At 43.3% G+C, this 27,146-nt stretch overlaps 1 pseudogene; it reads right to left on the bottom strand.

Moving 5' to 3' along the window:
• Positions 1–5,771: 5,771 nt before the first annotated feature.
• LOC138850261 (U6 spliceosomal RNA) lies at positions 5,772–5,828 on the bottom strand (annotated as a pseudogene).
• Between the last annotated feature and the right edge of the window lie 21,318 nt (positions 5,829–27,146).

Here is a 27,146-nt window from a genome sequence, read left to right as displayed (position 1 = left end):
TGAGGCATGTAGCCAAGGTTCCAGGCGGTCACCCGGAGCTTGCCTTTCACTCTCACCCTTCAGCGCCTAGCAATGGAGAATGAAACTCAGAGCTCTGGTGGTTCTGTGAGTATCTCCATTAACAGCTCCAAAGAGTGGCCTGGGAGTGCAGTCCAATTCTATTAACAAACTCATTCGTGGAAATCAGAAGGCTAAAAGAAAGATGATTGGGCCAAACCTACTGAGGTGACTGAAACTACAAATGATCAGTGACTTGGTTTACTGCATATAACTGGGTTTCTTTTTCCAACTTTTCCCCATGCCTCTTAGCTTGTGGTTCCACAGTTGACTCAAAATCTTTGAAAACTGCTGCATATTCCCTTTTTTTCTTTCCCCAGTGTTCCATGTTTTATCTAATTAACCTTTTCTGGATTTTATTCTACCAAATTACATTTACTATTTGATTTTCAACAGTACCCATGGGGATCTCATAAGCAAATATATAATCAGTTCAATTTTACTGGCTTTCCAGCAGAAAATTATATTTTCAATTAAATCTAATTAATTGTTTGGTATTCCTGATTTAATAGATAGGAGCATATTTTGGAAATCAGATCAAAACACTAGTTTATTAGATTTCATATCAATTCTCATTGGTTAGTAAAAGGACAATTGATACTACTGATTAAATGAGTAGATTGTCTGATAGCCTAGCACAATGCTAATTTCCGTTCTAGGTAGAGAACCACGTAAGTTGTATTGAAGTACCTTTATGATCTAAAGTATTCTGAAGTGTTACTATTTTGACATCTGTTTGGGGACTACAGAGGCTAAGTCTTCATATTGTCACAATGAGATGCATTATTGAGTTGGTTATTGGGATAACTCTTGCAAGGCACATCGATCTGATAAAATGATGAATTTTCAGTGAAACAGAATGATTCAGTGTTAAAACTCCACTTTTGGATGGGAATCATTGGCTTAAACAATTCATGAGAACCACATTAGCTAAGAGATACCCTAAGTTTCACTTTACCTTGTGGTACAGACATTTGGCATAAGACCACTAAGCCTGCTTCCTCAATCTTAAATCTTTGATTTAAGCAGGAACCACAACCAACCAATGATCCTCTGATTGAATAATTTCTGCTTCAAAGATGAAGCCTTGCTGTACAATGCCAACTCTCACTTCTTCCACATTATATAATCTATTCCCCAGCATTTCCATGCAACCACCATCTAAGTGGAACCAGAAGTGTGGTTTGGTTAATGCTTCATGTTGATATTGATGGGCTTCGGAATAGCAGGTCCCTTGTTGCCAGGCAACCAAGCAAAGTTTCAGCCCACTGACCTCAGTATGGGTACCACTTGCACAGAAGCAGCTCCATAATTGAATGGATTTTTTTCCTTGTTTCTGATGATTCCCAGCCACTTTAGTGCCTTCAGCTCACTCTGATAAGGCTTCTGATTAAATGCAGTGATTGAACTGTTTTTTTCCTAGTAGTCTGAAGTTTAATTGTAAAACAAGGGCCATATACCAATCCCAGTGCTCTGATTTCCAACTGGCATATTGCTGGCTCTAGAATCAGGAAGCTTAATTAATGGAGAATGAGAGACCATTTGTTCATCTGCCTAAATAGAAGCATCAACATTCACTTGGTACAGTTTTCCTTTCTTTTGTTAACAATTTTGTCTTAGAATTTTCATTCAACTTAAGTTTCAATAAAACTAGTTAACTTACTTACTGTAAGCTAGGCACTTAATAGATATAATTCCATGTAATCATCACAGTATTGAGGAAGGTGTTATTAATATCATTTCCATTTTTTTATACTCTTTAGTATAAAAGAAGCCTGGTGGAATGTTGTTGTTGAGACAAGACTACAAATGTAGTTCAGTGATTGAGCTGTGACTCAGACCAAGGTCTTCCTGATTCCAAAACACAAGGACATATCACTATCTCAGCTGGTTTAGATCCCATGTCAAAATTACACACTTTTTCTAAAAGTATCACCCTGTTTCCCAAATCAAAATAGTTAGTATTGCCAGTTTTGAAAATTCTCTTTTAATAGTAACAATCTGCAATAGCAGAATATCTGGATGCATCAAGTCTCTAATTAAATTAAAAGCAGAAAAGGAATCTCTCCTTGTATATTTTTCACTTCAAGGTTCAATCAAAGAAAATTAAGAGGAGTTTAACTTAACAGTAGCTATCAATAATAGATCCTGAGTGTTGACTGTGTACCAGTTCAACCAAACTGGCCTCTGACATAGGTGCCTTGCTAGCCACACTGAAGATGAATTAACAGAGGGACTAGCACTGTGGCTTGGCAGATTAGGCCTCCATCTTTGAGGCAGTATCCTATGTAGAGTACTGGTTCAGGTCCAGGCCGTTCCTCTTTGAACCTAGCTCTCTGCTAATGTGTCTGGGAGAGTGTGGAGGACTGCCCAAGTCTTTGGGCCCCTGCACCCTTGTGGGAGATATGGATGAAGTTCCAGGCTCCTGGCTTCAGCCCTGGCTGCTGTAGCCATTTGGAGAATGTACCAGTAGATGGAAGAGCTGTGTGTGTGTGTGTGTGTGTGTGTGTGTGTGTTCTCCTCTCTGTGTAACTCTGTCTTTCCAATAAATAAATAAATCTTTTTTAAAAAAAGTTGAATTAACTGGGATTTTACTTGGAGGGAATTGGGACTCCAAAACAGCTCTTCCTATGTCACACTGTTAATAATAAAATCAAGATTTAAGTCTAGAATTGTCAAATCCAAAGATGGTTTTAGGATTGTTTGGATGCACACATCAGAAAAAAAAAGAACATTTCTGTCAGGACACTTTGATACCATTCAAAGAGAGAACATACTTAACACTCATAAGTTCCCTACGTAGCTATAAACTGTTGTAAAAAGCATTACAACTGCAGTAACTGCACTGTTTGCTGAGTGCTTTGCTGTCTGGCTCCCAGGCCCACTGCTAAGCGCCTTGCACAGTCTCACTCGAACCTCCCAGGCACCTGGGGCTGTAGGTCCTGGTAATGTCCATAGCTGAGGAAAACTCACTTGGTTCTGGTAGTAAACATTGGAATTGAGATTAGCATCCAAGTCAGTCCAGCCCGAACCCTAGCTTTCAACCTGGACACTTGCTGCTGCTGAGCGTCGGAAGATGCGTGGAGAACCAGCCTCCTTGCGGAAGTCTGGGAGTATTTTTGACTCCTCCTACTATGGAAGAATCACTGCTCTCCCAAGAATGCTTTCGTCCATGTGTATCACGTCGGTGCTAGACACAATAAGGGAAGAAAAACTGTGTCTCTGGGGGTTGCAAACACTCGGAGACAGACAGCCCACAGTCCCTTGAATTAACCAAGGAGGGAGAAGGGGGAATTCACTTTGGGCAGCACCGTGACTTTCCAGTGCTGATATGTGTGAGACAGAGCCCACAAGAGAGGGAGCCAGATGCTGCACTGCCCACACAACCCATCTGCAAGTGTGCAGACACACCCTGATCCAGGTTAGTGGTGCCAAATGGGATGTCCAAACGGCTCAGCCCCAGTCTAGCACACTTGCAGCTCGCACATGCTGTTACCATTTAAAACAGAATGAAAATTATCCTGGGAACACTGGCCTTGTGACTGGGAAATCATTTGTGCTTGACTCACTAAAGGGCACTTACAAGGTTTCACAGCAACACAACCAAAATTTATGTGCCAGTTTTTCTGTTGTGGCTCTCTGGAGGTGAGAGAGAAGAGCAACGAACAGTAATATTATACCACAAGGGCCAGAGCATGCCTTTTGTTTACTTAGGTTGGCTTGGGATGGGGTAGCCAGATTCTCAAACTTATTAAAACTGTTTGAAACAAAACCAAAAAAAGTTTCTGGGTGAGATCTAAGGAACTCCCTTGAGCTAAGTGTACAAGTTTCACGGCTTGGACTTGGGAACATCTGTTTTGTTGCTCAATGAATTTGTGTGCTTATTTCTGGATCCTCCTTGTTGGTTCGTGGCCAGTAGTTTGAAATGTGCTGCTCAGTTCATTGAGGTTCCTGAGAGATGCTTACAGAATTTCTGTGGGGTCAGGGGTGCAGGCTGCGGGCTGCAAAGCAGCTGCTAATCTATATGTCCTTTCTTCTGGTGAAAGTACACTTAGTTTCTTCTGTAAACTCACCCCCGCCCTGCCCTGCTCCGCCCCATCCACATGTATCAGGTAGTTGGACTTTTTTGCCAGGTAAGGCAATGGATGTGTAGGAAGCAGAGGTCTCACCAGCCCAGGCCTCCAATTCATCGGATCCCAGAGGCAGATCAGGGAAGGGCACTTGACCCACGTGTGATCAGTGAGTGCTGGACTCGCTCGAGTCCTGGGCTGGCCCCAGCCATTTCTAGGTCTGTGATACACTGGAACCTATAGATGACGCCATTTAGGTTTAGAATGGTGCCTGGCATAGAGGACACATTTTACAAAATAGGAACTGTTATTCGGGCATCTCTTAGGGCACCATTTTTCTCAGTTTTGTAAGAGTCTCTTTGCTTTTTCCATTTAGCAATTGCTCCAAATGGCCTTTCTCACCTCCCTTCCCTCTCAGACAGGAACAGCAACACCTCCTCTTTCTCAAGCCAGCCACCCTGTCTGCCCACTCCAATCTCTCTCCGATTTGTTTTCATTTCTTGTCTCCTGTACTCAATTTCTTCCCCCTAGTTCTTCACGTTGTATGAACAATAAAGAACCTGAGAAACTTTGCCTTCTGCTGAACACTCAATGCCTCTAACAACACACTGCCCAAAGTGACCATTCTGTCTTTTCAGCCACCTATACCCCCAGGATAAAGTGTTTTGTTTGCTACTCTATCTTTTGGGAACAACCACTGGGCACAGCACCTATTTTCCTGGCTGAAATTCTACATCTTTCCAGCACATTAGGTGTCCTGAGATACAAAGAGGGGACAGAGAAACAGCACTGAGGACAAAGCAAGACAAAGGAAATATGACTTTGAACCTGGGAAGAGGGAAAGTCGGTGGGCTATCAGAGTCTTGGTTCAGTGAAAATCATAGACTCCACCCTAGAAGGTGGCAGGGCTTGGGTGTGGGAGAGGGCATTCTGTATGCCCGGGGAGGCAGGAACCTGGGCAAAGGTCCTGCAGCCTTGGCAAAGCTCCCATGCCAAGGATGGAGCCCAAGAGTCTGCAGGACCTCTAATGCGGATGCCAACAGCAGCCATCATGAGTTGGTTACTGGGCATGATTTCAGCCTCCTGTGTTACTCAGGAAAGAGCAGGTCCCAGCAGTGACTGAGGTTAACCTTTGGGCCATCCTGGCTTGTGGGGTGGGCTCTCAGAGTCTGGCATTAATCAAAACAAAGCATACTCAAGAGATGAGATCATCGTGTACACTAGAGTGTGCACTAAGCTTGAAACGCCACTCACCAACAACTGCAGCTTGCGGCAAAGCGTCCCTGTGTGTGTTTCAGTCAATGGATGCATCAGAAAAGGACCCGGTGGGGGCGGAGGCTCCCAGCACCTCTACAAAGCAAAACATCTTCATCTGAGGTCAGAGGTTTTGCACTCAGTATGAGTAGGAGCCAAGAGCCCAAACACATCCTTTAAAACCATCACTTCCTTCACCCCAGGAAATTCATCCAATATTATCCATCTGGAATTTTCTGAAGCCAAAGCCACCCATCAATGTCAAAACCAAAATGAGAGGAAACTTTTGAAAGAAACACCCTCCCATCCTCTCATGTCAGAGGTGAAAAATGACCAGCTTTGTTTTCTTTGCTTGTGAAGGAAAAAAATAAAAAAACAAGGCAGACCATGATGCTAATCTTCTCTGTATCATTCCAATTTTAGTATATGTGCTGCCGAAGCAAGCACAGACCATGATGCTTAGTCTCAAATATCCTCACGTCCAGATGGCTTTCTGGTTCCCAAATTGTCCCATGCAACTGAGTTAGAGCCCCATTAAAATGCCACACTCGATATTTATTCATTGTTTAATCCTCTAATACTCCAATCCCTGGCTGTCAGCAAGGAAGCTCCTCTGTCCAGGGGACTTAGTTTGGTTTCTTTTGGCCAGGGAAGGAAAGGAGAAGGAAGGCAAAGTGGAGAGGCCCAGAAAGAAGACGAGTCATCGGCTGTGGGGGGTGGCAAGCCTCACTGATTCAGCAGCCTTGTAGGTCCCTGGTGTCCCCAGCACACAGACGTGTGGGGCTCACTGGAGGACCATTGTGAAGGAGGGGTGTGACCTGGCTGAAGCAGCACCCATAGACCACCCAGTGCAGGAAAGGAAACCTGTTACCATTCAGCTCCTCATCCCAGGTGTAAGGGGGACGAGGCCCTGGGTGACTCAGCCCAGCCGATCCTGTCCAAAGACAATTAAGGAATGCAAATATTTATACACTGCACAGTTGTTGGGCTCTCTCCAGAGCACTCAACACAAGTGCTGCATCCCCCGAGCAAGAGCAGCTGAGCCCTGCCCAGGCGTTCCTGGTCTGCAGGCACAGGAGGCAGGCATCTCTCAGGGTGGGTCCTTTCTCCCAGTTCTCACACCTCCATCTCTGGTGAGGGTGTACAAATGGCCTCCTGGTGGAGACAGGTGCCTTTGTATAGGGGAGTTAATGGCGTCCTGGTAACACACAGTGTGGCCTGATTGGGAAGGAATTTAAGGGGGCAGAAAAGGAGAAGGCTTAGAAATGTTCCACTTGATGTTCTTCTGAGACTCTGTTGCTTGCTAAGCCCAGGGGAGGGATTCAGCCCCCGTCAGCTCCAGAACAGTGCATGTTGAGTGGCCATGGCTGGCAGACCTCCACCTGGCTAAGGGCCTGTGACGGGTTAGGACGGAAGCCAGGCCTCTTAAGGTCACCGACTTTCCTATGAGCACCACTGTGATTTTTTTAAAAGAGAAACTGCAGAATATCCAAGCTTGAACAATGAAAGGCTCCTGAAGGGACAAATAAGATCTGATAATGTGGTTAAAATCTACAGGAATGAAGAACACAGCTACCTGATACCCTGGAATTACTAGGACAAGGCTTTTCTGGTCAGGGTGGAATAGAGACTTTGGAAAATCAACTGAGAGTCTTGGGAAGAGAGAATGTGCAGCCATGTGTGCCTCAGGCCAGGAGCTCCCCTCTCTGTGCCTACATGGGGACGAGCACAGTGAGAGTCAGGGAAAGACCCAGCTGGACCGCCTGGCCACACAGGCCTGGGCAGTTGACAAATTTGTGGAGACTGCAGGATTAAGTTAAAGCTGTGAACCGCCTGACAAGGTTCTGAGTGATGGACTGATGTCTGCCACACGCAGCCAGTGTCGTACCTGCTGTGGCGATGACGCTGCCGCATGCAGTCCTGCCCACCCCCTCCCCTGGTCGCCGACAGCGGTGCCCTCTATGCAGTGCTCACTGTGTTTGTGCAAATGCTGAGATTCTGAGTGCTTTATGAACCCTGCAGTCGGCACGTAAAGGAGGACATCATTGCAAATCAGGATCCAGTCCAAGTGTGTGTGTCACACTGCTTCAAAAAGCAAACTTCACGAGTGTGCAGGGCTAAGCTTATGATTATAAACTAAGCTGAAAGTATGTCATTGTAAGACTTTAGAAAAGTGTAGGAGCTGGTGCTGTGGCGTAGTGGGTAAAGCTGCCACCTGCAGTGCCGGCTTCCCAAATGGGCGCCAGTTCAGTTCCCGGCTGCTGCACTTCTGACCCAGCTCTCTGCTCTGGCCTGGGAAAGCAGTAGAAGATGGTCCAAGTCATTGGGCCCCTGCACCTGTGTGGGAGACCCAGAAGAAGCTCCTGGCTCCTGGCTTCAGATTGGCCCAGCTTTGGCCATTGTGGCCAACTGGGGATATGTTGCTGGCCTGGTCCAGAAAGTTGTTATAAATGCACATTATGTGGGCTGGGCCCTTAGAATAGCAGGATGCTGCCTTGGGATACCCACATCCCATACCACAGTGCCTGGGTTTGAATCCCTGCTGGGCTTCTGATTACAGTTTCCTGATAACGTGTACCCTAGGAGCCAGCAGGTGATGGTTCAAGTACTTGAGTCCCTGCCACCCACATTGGAACCCAGTGAGATTTGTAGGCTCCTGGCTTTGGCCTGCTCCTGCCCCAACAGATGGAAGCTCTCTGTCTCTCTCTCTCTCTTCCTCTCTCCCTCCCTCCCTCGGCTGATGATCCAATGGACAGAGCTTCCCATCTGAGAACAGTCATCCCAGGTAGTCCTTGTGGGACCTTCCTCAGCAATATCTCACCTCTTTAAGCAAATTAGCACTTCTCCTTCAAAACTGCCTTGAGAGACAAGGAGCCGAGCCATCTCGTGTGTCCATTTGTTCTCTTGTTTGGATCTTATGTTTGTTTACAAAAAGCCAAATCCCATGACTTGATGGCCAGGCTGTTTCTAAATGACGTTGTCAGGCTTCCAAGCTCAAATTCAACTGCCCGGTGTGGAGGCTGCCCGGGAGGCTGTGCTTTGGGGCGATCGTCCGCAGATGTGTTGATTGTCTCTGTTATGCCACATCTCTTCTCGGTATTTGTTAAATACAGCACCCATCTAGGGCCCCCTGAGCATGTGGTTCCTCTAGGCAGGGGTGAAGCCCAGGCACACAGTCACAAAGGATGACCTCATGTGCTCCAGGGGACACACGGCTGCAGGTCACAGGCAGATGGCACCAGGAAGGAGGCCTCAAGTTTCCAGGGTGGCTCAATTGCATGATTTGCATTCTCCAAGTAGCTCTGATGGTGAAGGGCCACGCAGAAGCTGCCGGATTCTGAGAGTGATGTCGCAGCGCAGCCACGGCAAAACACCACATGGAGTTTATCGAGTCCTTTGGGGTGCAAGATGTTACACAGGCCAATACAGCAGAACTCCGCTCAATTTATTATGGCTATCAACACCTACTGTTCCCCCAGGGCCTGCAGAGTGCTTCCCAGTGAAATACAGCTTGTGCGTAACTGAGATTTGGGAAAGACTGGGGGACTGTAATAACCCAAGGCAGCCCTGTGCCACGGGAGTTAGATGGTGGCTGGCTTTAAACATAACTCAGAGAGCGATGGCTTCCCAAAGTTCCAGTTAGAGAGACCATACCAGGCAGCCATGGTTTTTTTGTTTTTTGTTTTTATTTTTTTCAGATTTCCCATGTTGCTGCCCCCTCTCATTTTTGTGGATGCCAAGACATCAAGAAGCACAAGGGGAGAGGTTTATGTTCTGATGTTATCCGGAGGCCTTCACTCCTTTCTTGCAAATGTATTTTTGAAGCAGCAACTTATCTCAATTTTATGCATCCCATGGCCCTGTTTCCCTTTGGGGAATATTAGTAGTAAATGCTAGTCTAAATCAGTCACTTAGGGGCACAGAATGAGAAAGAATATTTATTTTATAAGATGTTATTTATTTTATAAGACATTATTTATCGCACCTTAAGCGTTATCTGGGGATAACATGTTGGACTGACCCCACAGACGGCTGTTCAGGTAGCATTTCCACTTCCAGAAGCTCATCACCCACACTGAATGATTAACACTTTCATGTGACACGCTTAGAAACTAGCAAGATCTCGGGTATTCTAGAATGCAGAACAAGCGAGGAGAGGGAGTAGCAGATGAGGCTGGAAAGTTAGGTGTGTTTAACCATGTTGAGGTCCACCTTAACCCACACACAGTGGGGAACTACCAAAGTTCACACAAGGGAATGACATAACCTCACACAGGCTGTGAGGGATAGCTGTGTGGCCAATACAACAATAGATGCAGGAAAAGTACAATGGCTAAACTGGACTTGGAGAGGCCAGGTAGGAGGAGATAGAAGGGTGTGGCCCTGAATTAAAGCCGTGACAATTGGAAGGGAGAAGAGGGACAGGATTCCATAGTCATGCCAAAGGTCCACTCTGTCAGGCTGAGTCATCAGCAGGATGTAGGGCTAAGAGAAAAAGAGAAATTGAGAAAGGGAAACCAGGATAGCAGTTTGCATTAGCGTCCTGTGTCTGTGTTTCATTTACATAGGAAGGCCTTCAGTTCGAAGGCTTTCCACACCCATTTATTTGCCTGTTTGGAGCTGCTTCCTGTATCTGTAACACCTGATGGAGTGTAAGAACTTTTGAGATTGGGCACAAGAGCTGGCTCAGCCCACAAGGTAAATGATAGTGTCTCTAACTAAGGAAGTGAACCCAGGAGAGGGCCAGGTCTGCAGGAGGAAGATGATTCTGGAGAGAACTTGACCAGTAACAAGGACAGTGGTCTGGCACTCTTGGGTCCTGGACCAGCCTAGACCTTGATTCATAGTTTCTGTGACCTTGAGCCAGTTCCCTTGGCATGACAGTAGCTATAAAGCAGAAAAAAACATCCACCGCCCTGTGAATAACTCCCCAAAGCCACCAGGCTAGCAACATTCATCCTGGCCCAGGATTCATTCATCAATGTCATCTCTTCCCCTCACAGGCGTCTTTACAAGCCCTCGTTTCCTGTGCCCTCAGCCCTCGAGACCCCACTCCCAGTGCTTCCCCAAAGCAGTAGTGCCCTGTGACGTCGAAACTGAGTGGGGAGCAAAGACGAGTCTGGGGGAATCACATTTCTCTGGGACCCACCATCAGATTCTCAGTGTGCAAGAATTTTTAGTAACAGGCCAGTGTTTATTTTTCATGGCTGCACTAAAGAACTCTGGAAATACCATAGATAACCACAGCACCAATAACTATTTAATTTATTACGTTTGCACATCCAGATGGAAAGAAACCAATCCTGGTGTAAAGACAGTTATATACAAACAAATTACAAATCAGGCAGTCAAATTAGAAATTTAAGTAGAAAAGATTCGAAATCTACCTAGTGTTTTCCCATTTGTTATCAAGTGCTTTTACTTTTTGTTTCAACTAATCTGATATCTGTCTTAAGTAAACGAGCTATTCTTTGGTTCTTTTCTTTCTGCCTTCAAATCCAAAAAGCAAGGGTGCTAGGCACAGAGAATGCAAAGGTTGAATATGACCTACACCCTAGATAAATCATAGTTTAATCCTAGGTCTTGAGCAAAGTTTGGGTCTAAAACAAATTTTGATGGATGATTAATTGAGTAACTCAAAATCCTTTTTTAAAAAAAGTTTATTCTTTCGAGTGAGGAATTGAATAAATTACAGGTGAAGGCAGAAAGAAATGAAAGTTCTATGCTTTGTATTTTTAAATTATGCACTTTGGTCCCAGATCATCTCAAATATTCATTTATTTCCCGAAGCTTAATCATATGGATTAAATCAAGTACATAATATAAATATCTATCCTAGAAGCCAACAGCTGACATTTTTCTTCCAAGTGCCTCTGCCACTGTTTCCTTCCATCTGCTAATGAGTAATTTAGCTCAATTCATAGACTTCTGTTTCAGATGAAAGCAGTGAGACTAGTTCACTCTCAACTTCATGAGACCCTGAACCTGGCCCACACGCCTCTGCTCTCATGTAGACCAATGGAAAAGCCATTCAGTTGGTGTCTTTACATGCTCTCTTGCCCCCTATATCCATTATTCACCCTACAAGCAAAGTGGTTTTTGGAAAGCACAATTTAATTTTCTTAAAATCCTCCATGGTGGCTTTGGGATCAGTACCAGATTACTCCACATGCTCTTAGGCCTAACAACATCTGCCTAATCTCAGGTATCCATACCAGTGTACACTGTGTTTCTGCATTCCCTGGTATTTGATCTAATAGTACTCTATGACTCTTTTGAAAGCACTGACCATCGGTATTATTTTAAATTACTTGATGATAAAAAGGAAGAAAGCAGAAATTGTGACTACTAATATGCATGGATTTCAAATTGTTTTTTCACCAACATAAATTTTATCTTTTTTGGTATTCTTTTTAAAATTTTTAGCATTATGAAGAGAGCAGATTTCGTGTGTTCCATAGGTACAGTTCCAGAAGATAACCATACTTCCCTCACTCCCGTCCCTGCCTCCCGTCATTCATCAGTTTTTGCAAAGACACAATTTTAATCCTCACTATATTCTCAGGCTTAATTCACCACTAAATATAATATTAAACAATTAAAAAGCAGGAAGCCCACAGTTCCTAAAACGACAATCATACCACATCCATTTCATTTCTATATATTTTTGTATTCTGTATTAACTGCCACTTATCAGAGAAAATACATGATGGTTGTCTTTTGAAGACTGGCCTATTTCACTGAGCATAATGCTTTCCAGTTGCATCTGTCTTGTAGCAAGACAGGATGTCATTCTTTGTAATGGCTGAGTATTATTCCAGAGTGTGTGTGTGTGTGTGTGTGTGTGTGTTATCCAGTCATCAGTTGATGAACATCTGGGTTGACTCCATATCTTAGCTGTTGTGAATTGAGCTGCCACAAACGTGGGGGTACAAATAACTCTTTTAACCTGCTGATTTCATTTCATTTGAATGAATTCCCAAAAGTAGGATTGCTTCGTCACATGGTAGGTCTATTTTCAGATCTCTCAGGAATCTCCATACTGTCTTCCACAATGGCTGAAGTAGTTTACATTCCCACCAACAGTGGATTAGGGTATTTTTCCCCACATTCTTGCCAGCATTTCTTGTTTGTTGATTTCTGTATGAGAGCCATTATAACTGGGCTGAGGTGAAACCTCATGTGTTTTCATTGGCATTTCCCTGATTAACCAAGGGAGCCACGGCGCCGGCCCCCACTTTGTTTAATTCTACAATAGACATTATCTTCTAACTATGTCTAGGCTTTAATGGTAACTTATCAAGGTGGTCTGTAAAAAGATTTATCTTTCTACCTTTCCAGAAGAATGGATGGAGAAGGGAAGTATTGTTTTTGTCGATTGTCTCTGAAATTCTCTGATTATCTGTATTTACTAAGTGTGAATGAGTCTTCGTCTTCCCTAGAAAACTCACGTGTGTTTTCTTTGTAGAAATCATGTATTTTTTGCATTTTTAATGTAATCGATCATTTTGAAAATGTTGTATAAAGCATCCTTCACTGCTTCAATTTTTATTTATACACTGACCCACCTTTTATAGCTTAGTAGTTGTGATTCCTTTAAAAAAGATTTATTTATTTATCTGAAAGGCAGAGATACAGAGAGGCAGAAGCATAGGTAGAGGCAAAGCAAGAGAGAGATCTTCCATTCACTGGTTCACTTCCCAAATGGTTGCAACAGCTGGAGCTGAAGCAGTGCGAAGCCAAGAGCCAGGAGCTTCTTCCGGGTCTCCCATGCAGGTGCAGGGACCTAAGCATTTGTACCATCTTTGCTGCTTCCCCAGTCCATAGCAGAGAACTGGACCAGAAGTGAAGCAGCTGGGTCTCAAATGGGCACACACATGAGATGCTGGCACTGCGGTCAGTGGCTTTACCCACTACACCACAGTGCCAGTCCTAGTAGTTGTGATTCTAAACATTGGACCACACAGATATGATTAAGATACACTCAGTGTTCTTGAAAAGATACCAACCCAAACAGGAGTAATTGACTCTTACACAACATAAAGCAATATGAGTTATAATAGAAATGTGTACAAGTTCAAATAAGGAAAAGTTAATATTGTAGAAAAGTATAGAAATTCATTTTGAGGTTTATATAATTAGTAAATCCATGAATTTTATGATACTTGATCATCCTACATAGATACCAAATGAAAAAGAATGAACTTTCTTTAATGTGTGTAGCTTAATTGTCAAGTTAACTTTTTCCCATCATCACAATTTGCTTCACCATTGCTTCCTATACAGCTTCTTTTTCCCTGACTGGTTTTCTTCATCTCTGATCCTTGATTCTTATTACCAATTCTGACTATTGCATTTTCCATCTCAGTAATCAAAATTGACTACACTAATAACTCAGCCTCCTGCAACATGGACAGAACTAATAGGTGTACTTTTTACCAGACCCATAATCCATCCATCCCTCCAACTGAGGCATGAGTTACACATTCACATCATTTAGAAAGGGAGACAGAGATGAACACACAAAAACTGCATCACCAGCAAAATCATGGTGTGGTGTGGGAAGTCCTATACCACATAGTTGAAAGCATGTATTCTAGAACAAGAAGACTTGGTTCAAACTCAGTTTCCAGCTAGTAGCAATGGAATGAGTTACTTAACCTTATCAGTAAATTGGAATTGTAATAATACCTATCTCTTGAGGCTGTAAAAAATAGTAAATGGAGGAATTTATTGAATACTAATAATATAGTGCCCCATATAATATAGTGGGCACACAACAAATAGTAAACATGACAATGGTGAACAAAACAATAACAAAGACACAAAGAAAATGGCATGAAACCAAATCAAAAGATGGGTAGTTCAGCTGAAGGAGAGGTTCACTGAAGAAGAGACGGTTAGACCAACCCTTTAAAGGTAGAAGGAAGCTGGTAGGGAGATGGAGAAAGTGACACATCAGAGAAAGGAAATAGCTTAAAGCACAAAGGTAGATTTGAGGCTTAAATGACTACAGAACAATCATCATGAGCCGGCTTGAATGAAGTTCAGTTGGGGATAGCAGCGAAGAATCTAAACCAACTCTTGGAGATGCTTTCTAGACTGAGTTTCAGAGTGATGACATAAATTGTAGTAAAGGATTTTGTGTGCAAAGAACGTGCAGTTAGCAGCTTTGTCTTCACGTTGTGGAGTTACTATTAACGGCTTGACCTCTTCTTCTCAAACATTTATGTGGATTTTACTATTGTATTTACCAGCCACAAGTTGTTGAAAACTTCTGTTACCATTTCGTTGATCAAAGCCTCTGTTTCCAGGGTCAAACTGCAAATCAAAGCTACAGGCCGTGATTTCTCCCTTGACTAAGAGGCTGCATTGTTCGTCTAGGCTCCAGAGAGAGTCCTTCCAAACTCTTCCAAAAAATGGTTTTGGTCATTATGTTCAAATAGAGAATTCTCCAGAGAGCTTGCTCTTTCGTATCAATGTCTATCTCTGTCTCTCCAGAATCCCTATCCTGGCCTCCTCACTCTTTGTCAGCTCAAGCTCTTTCATGATAAACACCCTCACTTGGGAGGCTTTGAGCAAGTTGGTATTTTGCTTATGTTTGTTTTTAGCCACACATGCTCTATAAATCACCCAGTACTTTCTACTTCTTTCCTACCAAGATGACATTTGAGAAACACAGTTTGCTTTTTTATTTTCCTCTCCCATTATTCATCCAGTCCCTCCAAATGTATTTTTCTTACACATGAACTCAGTACTAAAAATACACATTGGTTGAAGGTCCTGCCAAGATTCTTACTGAATGAGTCATCCAATTTGCCCAAGACCGAAAGAAGTGTAGGGGTCCTTGGAAATGAATGAACCAATTTGTCTGGAACCTGACTTCATTAAGACATTTTAAGTGTGTGACTGGATGGGATTTAAGTCACTGAGTCAGTCTGACAGTCAGTGTAGACCTCATGTCAGCCTTCAGGAATTGACCTCTTTCCCCCAAACATTTCAGGTCCAGCCCATGTTTTCATTCATAGCGCAGGCATATTGTAGCCTCTTTCTCTTTAATTTTTTGCAGCTCTAATTTTTATCTAAAAGTATCATGCACATTTGGGTCGTTCCTCATTGTCTGTATTTTTCCTCTGGTATATAAGTCCAAGAAGGGAAGTGGGGACTTTGTGTGATGCTCCCTACTGTCTTCCCAGCTTAAAAATCAATCAGCATCTTGAACACAGTAGGTGCTCAGATTTGTTGAATCAGTTATCAATTGATAAGTAGCGCAATAAGGACAAACTAATAACTGCTTTTTAACTTGTGTTACATCTAAGAATAATATTGTAACAAAGGCTCTCATTTCTGAGTCCCTACTACACAGCTAGCCTTGTGCCAGCCCACTAATAATGATGCTACAGTTTCTTTGGGATCCCCCTGGCTGCCTTACTTATGCTTATGTCACTACTTGCAAAGGAGACTCTTGAACCTCAGAGAAATCAGGGAATTCATTCTGGATCACAAAGCTCAAAAGTAGGAAGCATTAGGGCGTAAACCTAGGACTGCTTTAACAAGGCTTCCGAGTTTATCTCCCTGCTGCTCCTTACCATCAAGCACCACATGTCTTCAAATTGAGCTCCAAACTGGAGCTAAAGAAAGCATTTAGTTCAAGTTACTTGTTGACCCCTTCATCGTAGTTACAAAGGGTTTGAAATGATCATCATTCATCCTCCTGCATCTTCTCCCTTCTGGCTACTTCATGCCCTTTGGAAAAAAACAAAATAGAACTGACTCCTTTTTCCAAAACTCACCAGTCTGCCCCAGTTACAGTTCTAAGCAAATCTGGGAGTACCCCGGTTTCCCAGTAAATTCCCATCTGCAACCCAGTCCTGATCCTCAACCACCCGAAAATGTTTGATCAACTGCTTCAAGAGCAGCAAATGCAACACACAAAGCAAACTGTGGTAGGACTCCTCCTCTGTGCCCTTTGCCTGTCGACTGTCCTTGCCTCTTTGGGACTCAACATCGAGCTCTTGCTCCATTCACTTTCCACTTCATCCCAGTTGAGTGAGAGCCACCATCCATCCAGATAAAACAACTGATTCTCTTATTAATTTCCTTATTTAAAATATGGAGGTCCCTTGAGTTCATGCACATATTTTAAATGTCTTATCCCATTATATTTCCATTGTGTTTGCCTTACATTTATAGGGTGGAGTGAATTCTAATGATTTCTGGAGACTAATTCACTGAGTGTTCCCTGCACTGATATTTTATGCTCCCTTCTGACACAATACAAACTCTGAGTTATTATTCAAGACCCAGTAAATATATTTTCCATGCTGTAGTTTCTGGTGATCCAAAGCAGAATTAAGAATCTCCATGAAAGTTGGCACAAACTCTCCAGTATCATGTACCACAAAGAGTAAGTTGCTACCCACTGTAGACTTCACAGGCTCTCTGGGGTCAGATTATGTTGCATTCACCTTTCTGTTCCTACGAGTCACCTGGCACTTAGTAGCTCTTCTGTTTACACACCAGCTAGTCATCCTGTTGGAACACTTCTAATGGCAGATCATTCTTTCAAGACCCAGCCCCTTCATTGTTGTTCAGATGCTGTCATTGTAAGGTCAAAGTTCTTTCACATATTGGGCTGAACTCAGTGTCCTTGACACTTTGACTTTGGGTCCTCATTTGGTCTTCTGGACCCACCCAGATGAAGTCACTTCCTCTATAAGGATTGGAAGCCAGCTAATGTGCCCTTCCTAATTCTTCTCTCTTCCAGACTAAATAAATCCCTTGTTTGCCTCTGTTGAGGGCCTACATATGAAGTTTGTAAACCTTTAGCCAATCTGGTTCCTCTTCCAGGAGAATTGCTAAATTATCTATATTCTTCTGGAAGAGAAGTCTCATGGAAGCAATGCATAGTACTATGGGATTCTACTGAACCAGAGAGCTAAACATTGTATTGTTACAAATAACCCTAATTATGGTACATTTTTCTGTATTTTATCCATTCTTTCTTGGCTCTTTCTAGTTTAGAGAAGTAATATTCTTAATTAATTCTGCTCAATTTTGTAACCTTGAAAGTGAAACTTCATATGTTCCAGTGTTACAATATGTTTTGTTTTCTTGGGTTGTTAGGATACACAGGACTAGAAGACTGAACTCTGAATACAATAATGCAATTTTTTCAGTTAACTTATAGCCTCTCTATTTGATAGGCCTATAAATAATTGGTTCATTAACAATTCAGATCCTCTCAACCCTATGCCCTGCCATGCCCCAAGTGTTCTCTAGCTGTCTCCACTACTCCATGCCACAAGGTGGTTGAAGTAGTTCAGGAGTTAAATTCAATGACACTGATGTCCAGAGAAAGAAGAAACTCAACTCTTGCGTGGCACGTCTTTCAAGATAAAGAAAACTTCAGGCAGGAGTTTCAGTCTAGTGGGATGAGCCACATCCCATGTTGGAGTGCCTAGGTTGAGTTCTTGCCTCCAGCTCCGCTGGGAGGCATCAGCGATGGCTCCAATCACTGGGTTCTTGCCACCCACGTGGGAGACTAAACGGAGTCCCTGGATCCTGGTTTTGGCTTGGCCAAGTCACAGTCTTTGTGGCATTTGAGAAGTGTTTGAAGAGTGAACCAGCAGTTAGTGGGTCTCTCTCTGTATCTTTCTGTCTCTCCTTACCTGTCAAAGAAGAAAAAAAAAATGGTAAAGAAAACCTTTTTCTAGAAACTTCCCAGCAGACATTCCCTCATGTCTCTGTGTCAGTCAGATCACATGTTCATGTTTACTCTGGTCATTGGCAAGTGGAACAATTGCCTTTGGCCAACCGAATCCATTTCCAACTTGGGAGTAGGGTCAGTCCTCTCTGAAGTCCACGGCTGTGGGAACGTGGATGGATTCCTGAATGCAGCTGGGGTTTTGTGAATGAGGAAAGAATGGATGTGAGGTTCAGTGCACGAGAATCTCCTACCATCTCCAGATCTCTCCGCATGCTCACTGCTTGCCATTGCCATCTTCTAGGTGTGTGGATGACCTTCGGAGCTCTTTCTCCATTTATTTTATCAGCACCTCCACTGATTTCGCATAAGTCACTCAGTCAGAAATTTGTCATGACTGTGTTGGTTGGCTTTGCAAGGGCTGGATCCATTTTATACAGAGTAACTTACTTGCTGCATAAAATAAATAATTTAACATTTACAGGGCATAAATCAAATACAATTTTTTCCCAGAATCATGACAGATGACCCATCTACCAGCATTCATGTTACCTTAGTTACCACCTGGACAGGGAGAAATTACAAAGAACAGTGGAGTGAAAGACTGGAATGGATTCTTCACCACTCTGATCAGGAACTCTCGGCCACACCTCACGGTGCTGAGATGAGATTGTAGCCTCACTTCCACACTCTTGTCAGATCTGTGAGTCATCTTAGAATTTAACCCTTTACCTCCTTCCTTCTTCCGTTTCCCCTGTCTGATCCCTAATTACATGTTGGTTCACCAGTAAAATATTGGTGACCCCTCTGGGCATGGCAGGCATCCTGCTTGGTGCTTACAGACCAGCAGACAACTGTCATTCACACCTGAAGGCCTGTCGGCTGTTGTTTCTTCCCTGAAGACCATAAACGAGCTTATGAACAACAGGTGGCAGACATACGGCTCACCCTTCTACCCTCAGTGTTGAGCACATAGGTGAAGGTCCCTGATAAATTTGTACTTAGGGAAGAAGCAAACAGCACATTCCCTCTAATTACCTTCCAGGCTAACTGTTTTTAACCCTACACCATCAAGTACAGCTTACCGTTGTCACCCCATGATCCGTATCTGACTCCAGAGGGTGCAAGTTCTACCCTGTAGCTGGCTTTTTTCTCCACCAATGGTTCCAAATACTCTGTCGCAATCATCATTCCCTTCTGTTGGGGCTGAGACTGAATCAGAAAAAGAGGCCAATCCTGACTTATGAGAGAACCAGATTTCCCAAAGCCTCTCTTATAATATGCCATTGGTGGTGCCTGGATGAATTTTAAGTTAAAAAAGTTTAGTGACCATGTTATTAATTGTGTGCTCATTTCTATGATTAGATTCTATTTATGGAAAATAACATTTGTTTTCCATTTGCAGTAGTAATTTATTTTTTTCTTTGTTCCTTTTACTGGAAACAATTCTAGTGTTCATCAGTGGGTGAATGGATAAACAAATTGTTGCATATCCATACAATGGAATAGTGTATTGATAAGTTAATAAAAAGTTATGAAAAACAACAAGTTAGTGATTCATATAACAACATAGATGAATTTCAAAATCACTGTGCTAAATTAAAGAAGGAAGCAAAAAAAAGTGCATATTTTTATATAAAATTCTGAGAAAATGCTGTCTATTACAAAACAAAACAGTAGTTGCTTGAGGATGGTGTTAAATGAGCCCATGAATTAAAAAGGCGCATGACAAAATTTTAAGTAATAATGAATTCTTAAAATTCATTTTCTGGATTGTATTGATGGTTTTATGAGTATATGTCAAATTGGTCAAGTTGTATACTTTACCTATGTGCAAGTTACTTTATGTCAATATTTCTTTAATGCTCTCAGAAAAATAAGCCAGATCTTATAGGGCCTACGGAGCCATCGGACCAAAGCTTTTGTCATAGTCAAAATACACTGGGAAGCTACTAATGAGACCTCTGAAGAAAGGGCAAGACTTGATTAAATATTTAGTGTGCTGGATGCACTTAAATCATACTTTTAAAAATTCTTATGAATGAGTTCAAAAGTTCCCAGCATAAAGAATTGATGAATGTTGACAGAGGTCAAAGTATTACTTTGATCATAGCACCTTGTGTACAGGTATCAAATTGTCATAGTGTACTCCATAAATAGGTACAATTGGTATATGTCAGTTAAAAATACAAAAACTATCTTTTGTGCTGTGTCCTTAAAAACTTGAAATCTCTCCCAAATACAGCAGGCCCTAATAATTAATACGGGCTTAAACTAATTGCTAAGACTTTTGATTGCTCTGAGTGGTTTCCTCCTAAATAGGGAAGTAGCTCACTTGGCTAATTCTCCACCTGCAGCGCCAGCATCCCCTATGGGCGCTGGTTCTAGTCCCGGTTGCTCCTCTTCCAGGCCAGCTCTCTGCTGTGGCCCAGGAAGGCAGTGGAGGTTGGCCCAAGTGCTTGGGCCCTGCACCCACATGGGAGACCAGGGGGAAGCACCTGGCTCCTGGCTTTGGATTGGTGCAGCGGCCATTTGGGGGGTGAACCAAAGGAAAAAGGAAGACCTTTCTCTCTGTCTCTCTCTCTCTCACTGTCTAACTCTGTCAAATAAATAAAAATAATAATAAAAAAAGCTGGATTGGAGAGACCGAGTTGATGTTAGCGCAAGAAGAAGAAACAATGAGTATCAAATGATGAAGGAAACATCCCTCTTCCCACAGCAAATGGAGGAGGAAGTGATCACCAACAACACACAGCACAGCCCCCTGGCACCTCCTAAATAGAGCCGCAGCATGGCATCTGCTGTTCCTAACAGTTCTTTGGAAGGAGTTCAAGTGCCCAGGAGACTTGAGGCAGCAAACACAGGTTCCTTTCCTTTCACGAAAGGATGAGCAGAGGGAGCCAGGAAGTAGTAGATGAGGAAGTTTGACGTTGATAGTGAGCAAGCCCCATAGGGATGGGCCTTGACATATACCAAGACACATAGGGCTGAAGTCATAAACTCTGTGGTCCAGGCTTGGCAGGACCCATTGAGAGCAGAGCCTGCCTGACAGCCCGAGTGTCCATTAGGCGATGCAGCATGGAAAGAAGAGATGTAAAAAACCAGCATGTATAAAATGTGAAATCACTCTGTTAAAATGGCTTGCGTAGGCCCTGAGTTGAACACTGAATGACTATGGATCAAGGGCAAATGAAGGAGACATATCTGTACCAACTGTGTCTTGTTACCTTTTCTTAAGATTGATTGCTTGCTTGATTTGAAAGAGAGGGAGACCGCAATCTTCTATCTGCTGGTTACTGCCGAAATAACTGCAGCAGCCAGGGCTGGTCCAGGCCAAATCCAGGATCACCCACGTGGGTAGCAGGCACCCAAATAAAGGGCCACACCCGCTAACTTCCCGGGCACATTAGCAGGAAGCTGGGTCAGAAGTAGACTTGGAGATGGGATGCAGGCATCGCACGTGGTGGCCACACCTGCTGCACCACGATGCCTGCCCCAAAGGTAACTTGTTTCTTCAGCACTGTAAAGCACTTGCAGACGCATTTCTGGGCTATCTTAAACTTACTCAGCTGTCAGTGACAGAGGCTTTATCTAACACCTTTGAGCTAGGACGGTGTTCTCGTGGAGGTGAAAATTCTATGCATAATTTTATCACTCATTTGATCAGGGCACTGTATAAACAATCTGACCAAACCAAGTACGTCGTTCATGCTGGGAAATGCCTCTTAGCTCCTGCTCTGGCAGGAAGTCACCACTGTTGATGCAGCTAATAGAACTTGTTAAAAGTCCCTCCGACACACTGCGCTGGGAGTTGCACTTTGTTCTTTCAAAGAAGGAAGTTTTCAGTGGTCACACTCCACAGATATCTGTGATGTGCCTACCAGGTGCTGGCTCAGGCGTCCTTCAACCGTAGGTAACAGCTGATTAGGTAAAGAACTAAGAAAATTACATTTCCAACCACGCCTGAATGACAAAGACAGATAGGTCCTTGGAAGTGGAGCTTCCCTTGAAGCCAGATAGAAATGTTAGTTCATAGTGTGGACTTGAGGATCTGCACCCCGAGCGTGAAGAAGAGTTAGCTGCTTCTGAAATTTCCAGACCCCCACGTTGTAGCCTGTGTTCGAGCCACCTCCCTAAGGTTGAAGAAGGTGCCAATATTCTTTGTTCAGTGCTCAAAAGATGTGTATTTCTGGGGAAACGGAGACACAGATGCGACGGCAGAAAAAAGTAAGGACTTCCTGTTAGCTGCTTATGTAAGGTTCTTCCTTACTCCTTCCTCTCCCTCATTGACAGAAGATTTAATGCAAGAGGAATTAATTAAAAATGTATTTCTGGGGCAGGCATCCAGCTTCGTGGTTAAGATGTCTGTGTGCCGGTATTGGGGTGCCTGAGTTCAGTACCCAGCTCTAGCTTCTAATTGCAGCTCCCTGCTGACACAGACCTCGGGGGCAGCTGTGATGGTGCAGGTGACTGTCTTCCTGCCACCTGCATGGGAAACCTGGATTGAGTTTCTGGCTCTAGGCTTCCCGCCAGGCCAGCCCTGGCCACTGCAGGCGTTTGGGGAGTGACACAGTTGATGACAGTGTTCTGTCTCTAAGATCTATGTCTCCAAATAGCATTCTCCTTCTCTGACTTTCAAATAAATTTTTGAAGACTTTAGATGTTAAAAATTGGGTTTCCTCCGGCTTCCGTGTAGATATAGTCAGAAAATATGAAACCAGCTTGTGGAGTGCTGTGTACTCCCTAGTTTGGAAATCCATAAGTAAAACATGGACACAAAGAAAACTGGAGGGTACTTGAACTAGCATTGCGTTCCCTTTCATTTCCTGTTGCTGCATTATTAAAATCTCCTGTCAAAAATCTTAGGCTCGTATTCCATACCTTGAGCCATTATCAACTCCAAAAGGGTAAAGTAGAAGTCAAAGTAACTGGAGGAAAGATTGAAACTGTTTTTCATTTATGATATCAGAGCAGAGAAGGCATGATATAAAACAAAAAGTCATAAAGAAAAGTGTTAATAAATTATACCGAATAAAAACATCCGTCGGCTCTCGAATAGAAAAATCTTCTCTTGAGCACACACAAAAGCGTAAACAAAGTCATTCCACCCTTGAGGACTTCAGATACTCAGGGCAATGTTTGTTATATGTAAGACGGAACAATTTGTCATGTCCTTAATATTCAAATAGCCCTTACCAATGAATAAGAAATAGACTCCGAACTAAAATGGGCAAAGAACATGGTAAAAATATAAGTGGCTCATGAACACAGACAGAATTCAGGTCAGCCATCATTAAAGTAATGGAAAATTAAAGCAACCAATCAGTTTGACATAAGAAAATTTTAAGTTTTGATCTACTGTATCAACAAGAGTGTGCAGAAATAGACACTCATAAGTTGTGGGTGGGAGGGTAGCATGGTAAACATCTTTTGGAGGGCAACCACTAGAAGGGAATTTCGGACATGGCTAGAGTTCACTTTTATCTCTGGAAATTTGTCCTGTGGATATATTCACTAAAGGGTGCAGTTCTCTGTGTACAAGGATATTCATACGTAGTGTTGGTCTAGCAAGATTTTGTAAGCAAACCAAGTCAATAACATGCTGATTTTTCAAGTGTGCTGCATTTGCACCGGGGGTTATCATCAGCTGGGAAGAAGAATGCAACTGACCTAGTGGCACTTGTGAAGACTTTTGAGATGTGTCAGTCAAAAAGCAAAGGTGGTAGGAGTGTTTTAGTCCCATGTGACACCTAAGTCAGCTCACGTGTGCTTTTGTGTACAAAACCTTGCAGAGGGCTTCCCACCCCATTCAGAGTCAAAACCAGTGACCACTGTGAAATAAAGGATCATTTGGGACGTAGTACCTACTATTGCACGATTATGATTATGTTCTGATTTCATCTCCCATCGCACCTCCATCACCCGCTCTACACAGCCACACCACACTGGTCTCCTCCCTGCTGTTCTTCCACAGGCACCTCCTGCCTCAGGACCTTGGAACTAGATCCTTCCCTCTGCCTACGATGTTGTCTCTCTTTGCTCACTCCCTCACATTCTTCAAGCCAGTGCTTTTGGTCACCTTTTCTGGAGGAACTATCTGATAACTTCATTCAACACCTCAGTCTTCTCACAGTCTCCCTGCTTCTCTCCTACTTCCTCCTGCTACTCTGCACCTGCTGAAATGCTATCATGCATTTTTATTGTGTTTCTTGCCTGTCTTCTGCCATTAGAACGTGGGTCCCGTAATAGTAGGGGCCTTGTCTATATTATTCTTTACTGTATCTTCAGGGCCTCGCACCTAATAGATGTTCAAAAATGTTGATTAATTTTTTATTAATTTGCTTTATTTATTTGACAGGTAGAGAGCTTCAGAGACAGAAAGGCAGATAGAAACCTTCCATCCTTTGTTTTGCTCCCCAAATGCCCACAGACAGACAGGGCTGGGCTAGGCCAAAGCCAGGAGCCAAGAATTTAATCTGTATCTCCCCTGTTACGGGTGGTATGGATCCAACTACTTGGGCTACCACCTGCTTCCTTGCAGGGTGCACGATACCAAGAAGCTAGGATGAGAAGCAGAGCCAACAAACCCAGGACTACAGTCTGGCATGAAGGCTTCCCAAGTGGTGTCTTCACCATCACACCAAATGCCACCCCTCCTCCCAGGAAATTTCTTTTCATGAATTCATGCCCATATAAAAAAATGTTGAGGATTTCTGGAGAGATTGTGGAAAAACAGATTATTTCTGAGAAGAAAAAGTGATAGGAGGAAAGAATTTTATTTATTTATTTATTTATTTATTTTGACAGGCAGAGTGGACAGTGAGAGAGAGAGAGAGAAAGGTCTTCCTTTGCCGTTGGTTCACTCCCCCCAATGGACCCAGTGGCCAGCGCACTGCAGCCAGCACACGGCACTGATCGGAAGGCAGGAGCCAGGTGCTTTTCCTGGTCTCCCATGGGGTGCAGGGCCCAAGCACCTGGGCCATCCTCCACTGCACTCCCTGGCCACAGCAGAGAGCTGGCCTGGAAGAGGGGCAACCGGGACAGAATCCGGCGCCCCGACCGGGACTAGAACCTGGAGTGCCGGCACCGCAGGTGGAGGATTAGCCTAGTGAGCCACGGCGCCAGCTGGAGGAATTTTATTTTTATATATTTTTTAATCTTTAAATTTGTATTGTGAGTTTGAATCAACTTAATAATTAGGGTGAAAAATATATAGTTCATGGGCTCCTTTATTTTTTTTTTTGAAGATTAATATACTGTTTTGTTTTCTAGTTGTTTTTTTTTGTCTTTTATTTAATGAATATAAATTTCCAAAGTACGACTCATGGGTTACAATGGCTTCCCCCCCATACCGTCCCTCCCACCCACAACCCTCCCCTTTCCCACTCCCTCTCCCCTTCCATTCACATCAAGATTCATTTTCGATTATCTTAATATACAGAAGATCAGCTTAGTATACCTTAAGTAAGTATTTCAACAGTTTGCTCCCACACAGAAACATAAAGTGAAAAATAATAGATGATTTTTTTTAAATGATGATGAAATCAGATCAGACCTATTGTCATGTTTAATCCCAGTGAGAGTCAAGTTGGGAATTGATAATTTCTTTCTTTCTTTCTTTTTTTTTTTTTTTTTTTTTTACAGAAGATCAGTTTAGTGTACATTAAGTAAAGATTTCAGTCGTTTGCACCCCCATAGAAACACAAAGTGAAATATACTGTTTGAGTACTCGTTATAGCATTAAGCCTCAGTGTACAGCACGTTAAGGACAGAGATCCTACATGAGGAGTGATCCAACATGGGAAGTGAGATACTCAGCAGACTCATAGAATGGCGGATGTCCTAAATAGCACTCTGGCCTCAGAATCAGCCCTAAAGGCATTCTGATCTAGCTGAAAAGCCCATGAGAGTATTTCAGGCATGGAAAGCCAAGACACTCTGGCAAAAAGATCTTTGTGAGTGAGATCCCAGTGGAAAGAACAGGTCTTCAAAGAGGGAGGTGCCTTTCTCTGAAGGGAGGAGAGAACCTCCACTTTGACTATGACCGTGTCTAAACAAGATAAGAGTCGGAGAACTCAAGGGGCTTCCATAGCCTTGGAAACTCATAACTGGTGCATAGGGAGATTACTGATGCCATAAACAGGAGTGTCAATTGGTAAAGTCAACAACAGGAGTCACTGTGCACTTACTCCTCATGGGCTCCTTTAGACAAGAGGATGGCGTTAGCTGTAGCCATAGCCTTTCCCTTCGTGTCTGCGGGTGGCTGCAGGGAGGGCTCCGTAGCGCCCCCTGGAGGGAGGCCCGCAGTGTATCTGTGCCAGGGCTTAGCTTCTCATCCCAGATGAAATGATAAGGGGAGCTACGCGATGGGATGTTTCCCAGTTGCATAAACATACGTTAATGACACAAAACAAAAAGACTTAAGAAGTTTAGACAGTGGTCCTGAGCAGGGAAGTTGAAGGTTGACTGCTGTATGCGAGCCGTGCCTGTTACCCTACTAGCTGTGCAATTAATCTTGATCAATTAGCCTTTTATTAATTTTAAAATTTTATTGCTTAAATTAACTTATGCAGAGAACTTCCTTTTCCCCACCAGATAATATTGAACCTCATTTCCATTCTTAAATCCTATGAAACATTTCTCAACAACTTCCCGAATACTTGATTACATTGCAGGATGTGCATTGGTCTTGGGTTTCTTTCAGGGACCAGTTTACTAAATACTTTCACACTGAAGAAGTGGCACTTTATGGTGGACACTTGGTTCAGGGACTTAAGTTGCTTCTTGGGATGCCCACATTCCATATCTGAGTGCCTAGTTCAAGTCCTGGTTACTCTACTTCTCATCTGACTTCCTGCTATGTATACGCTGGGAAGCAGCAGGTGATGGCTCAAGTACTTGAGTCCCTGCCACCCATGTGGGAGACTCAGATGAAGTTCCAGGACCCTGGCTTTGGCCTGGCCTAGCCCTGGTTGCTACAGGCATTTGGAGTATGAACCAGGGGATGGACTCATACATCTCCCTCTCCCTCCTCCCTCTCCCTCCTCCCTCTCCCTCCT

This window comes from Oryctolagus cuniculus, chromosome 6 (assembly GCF_964237555.1).
Source record: "Oryctolagus cuniculus chromosome 6, mOryCun1.1, whole genome shotgun sequence".
Taxonomy (NCBI): Eukaryota; Metazoa; Chordata; class Mammalia; order Lagomorpha; family Leporidae; genus Oryctolagus; species Oryctolagus cuniculus.
Note: the sequence above shows the minus strand (reverse complement) of the source record. Positions and strands in the feature narration are given on the sequence as shown.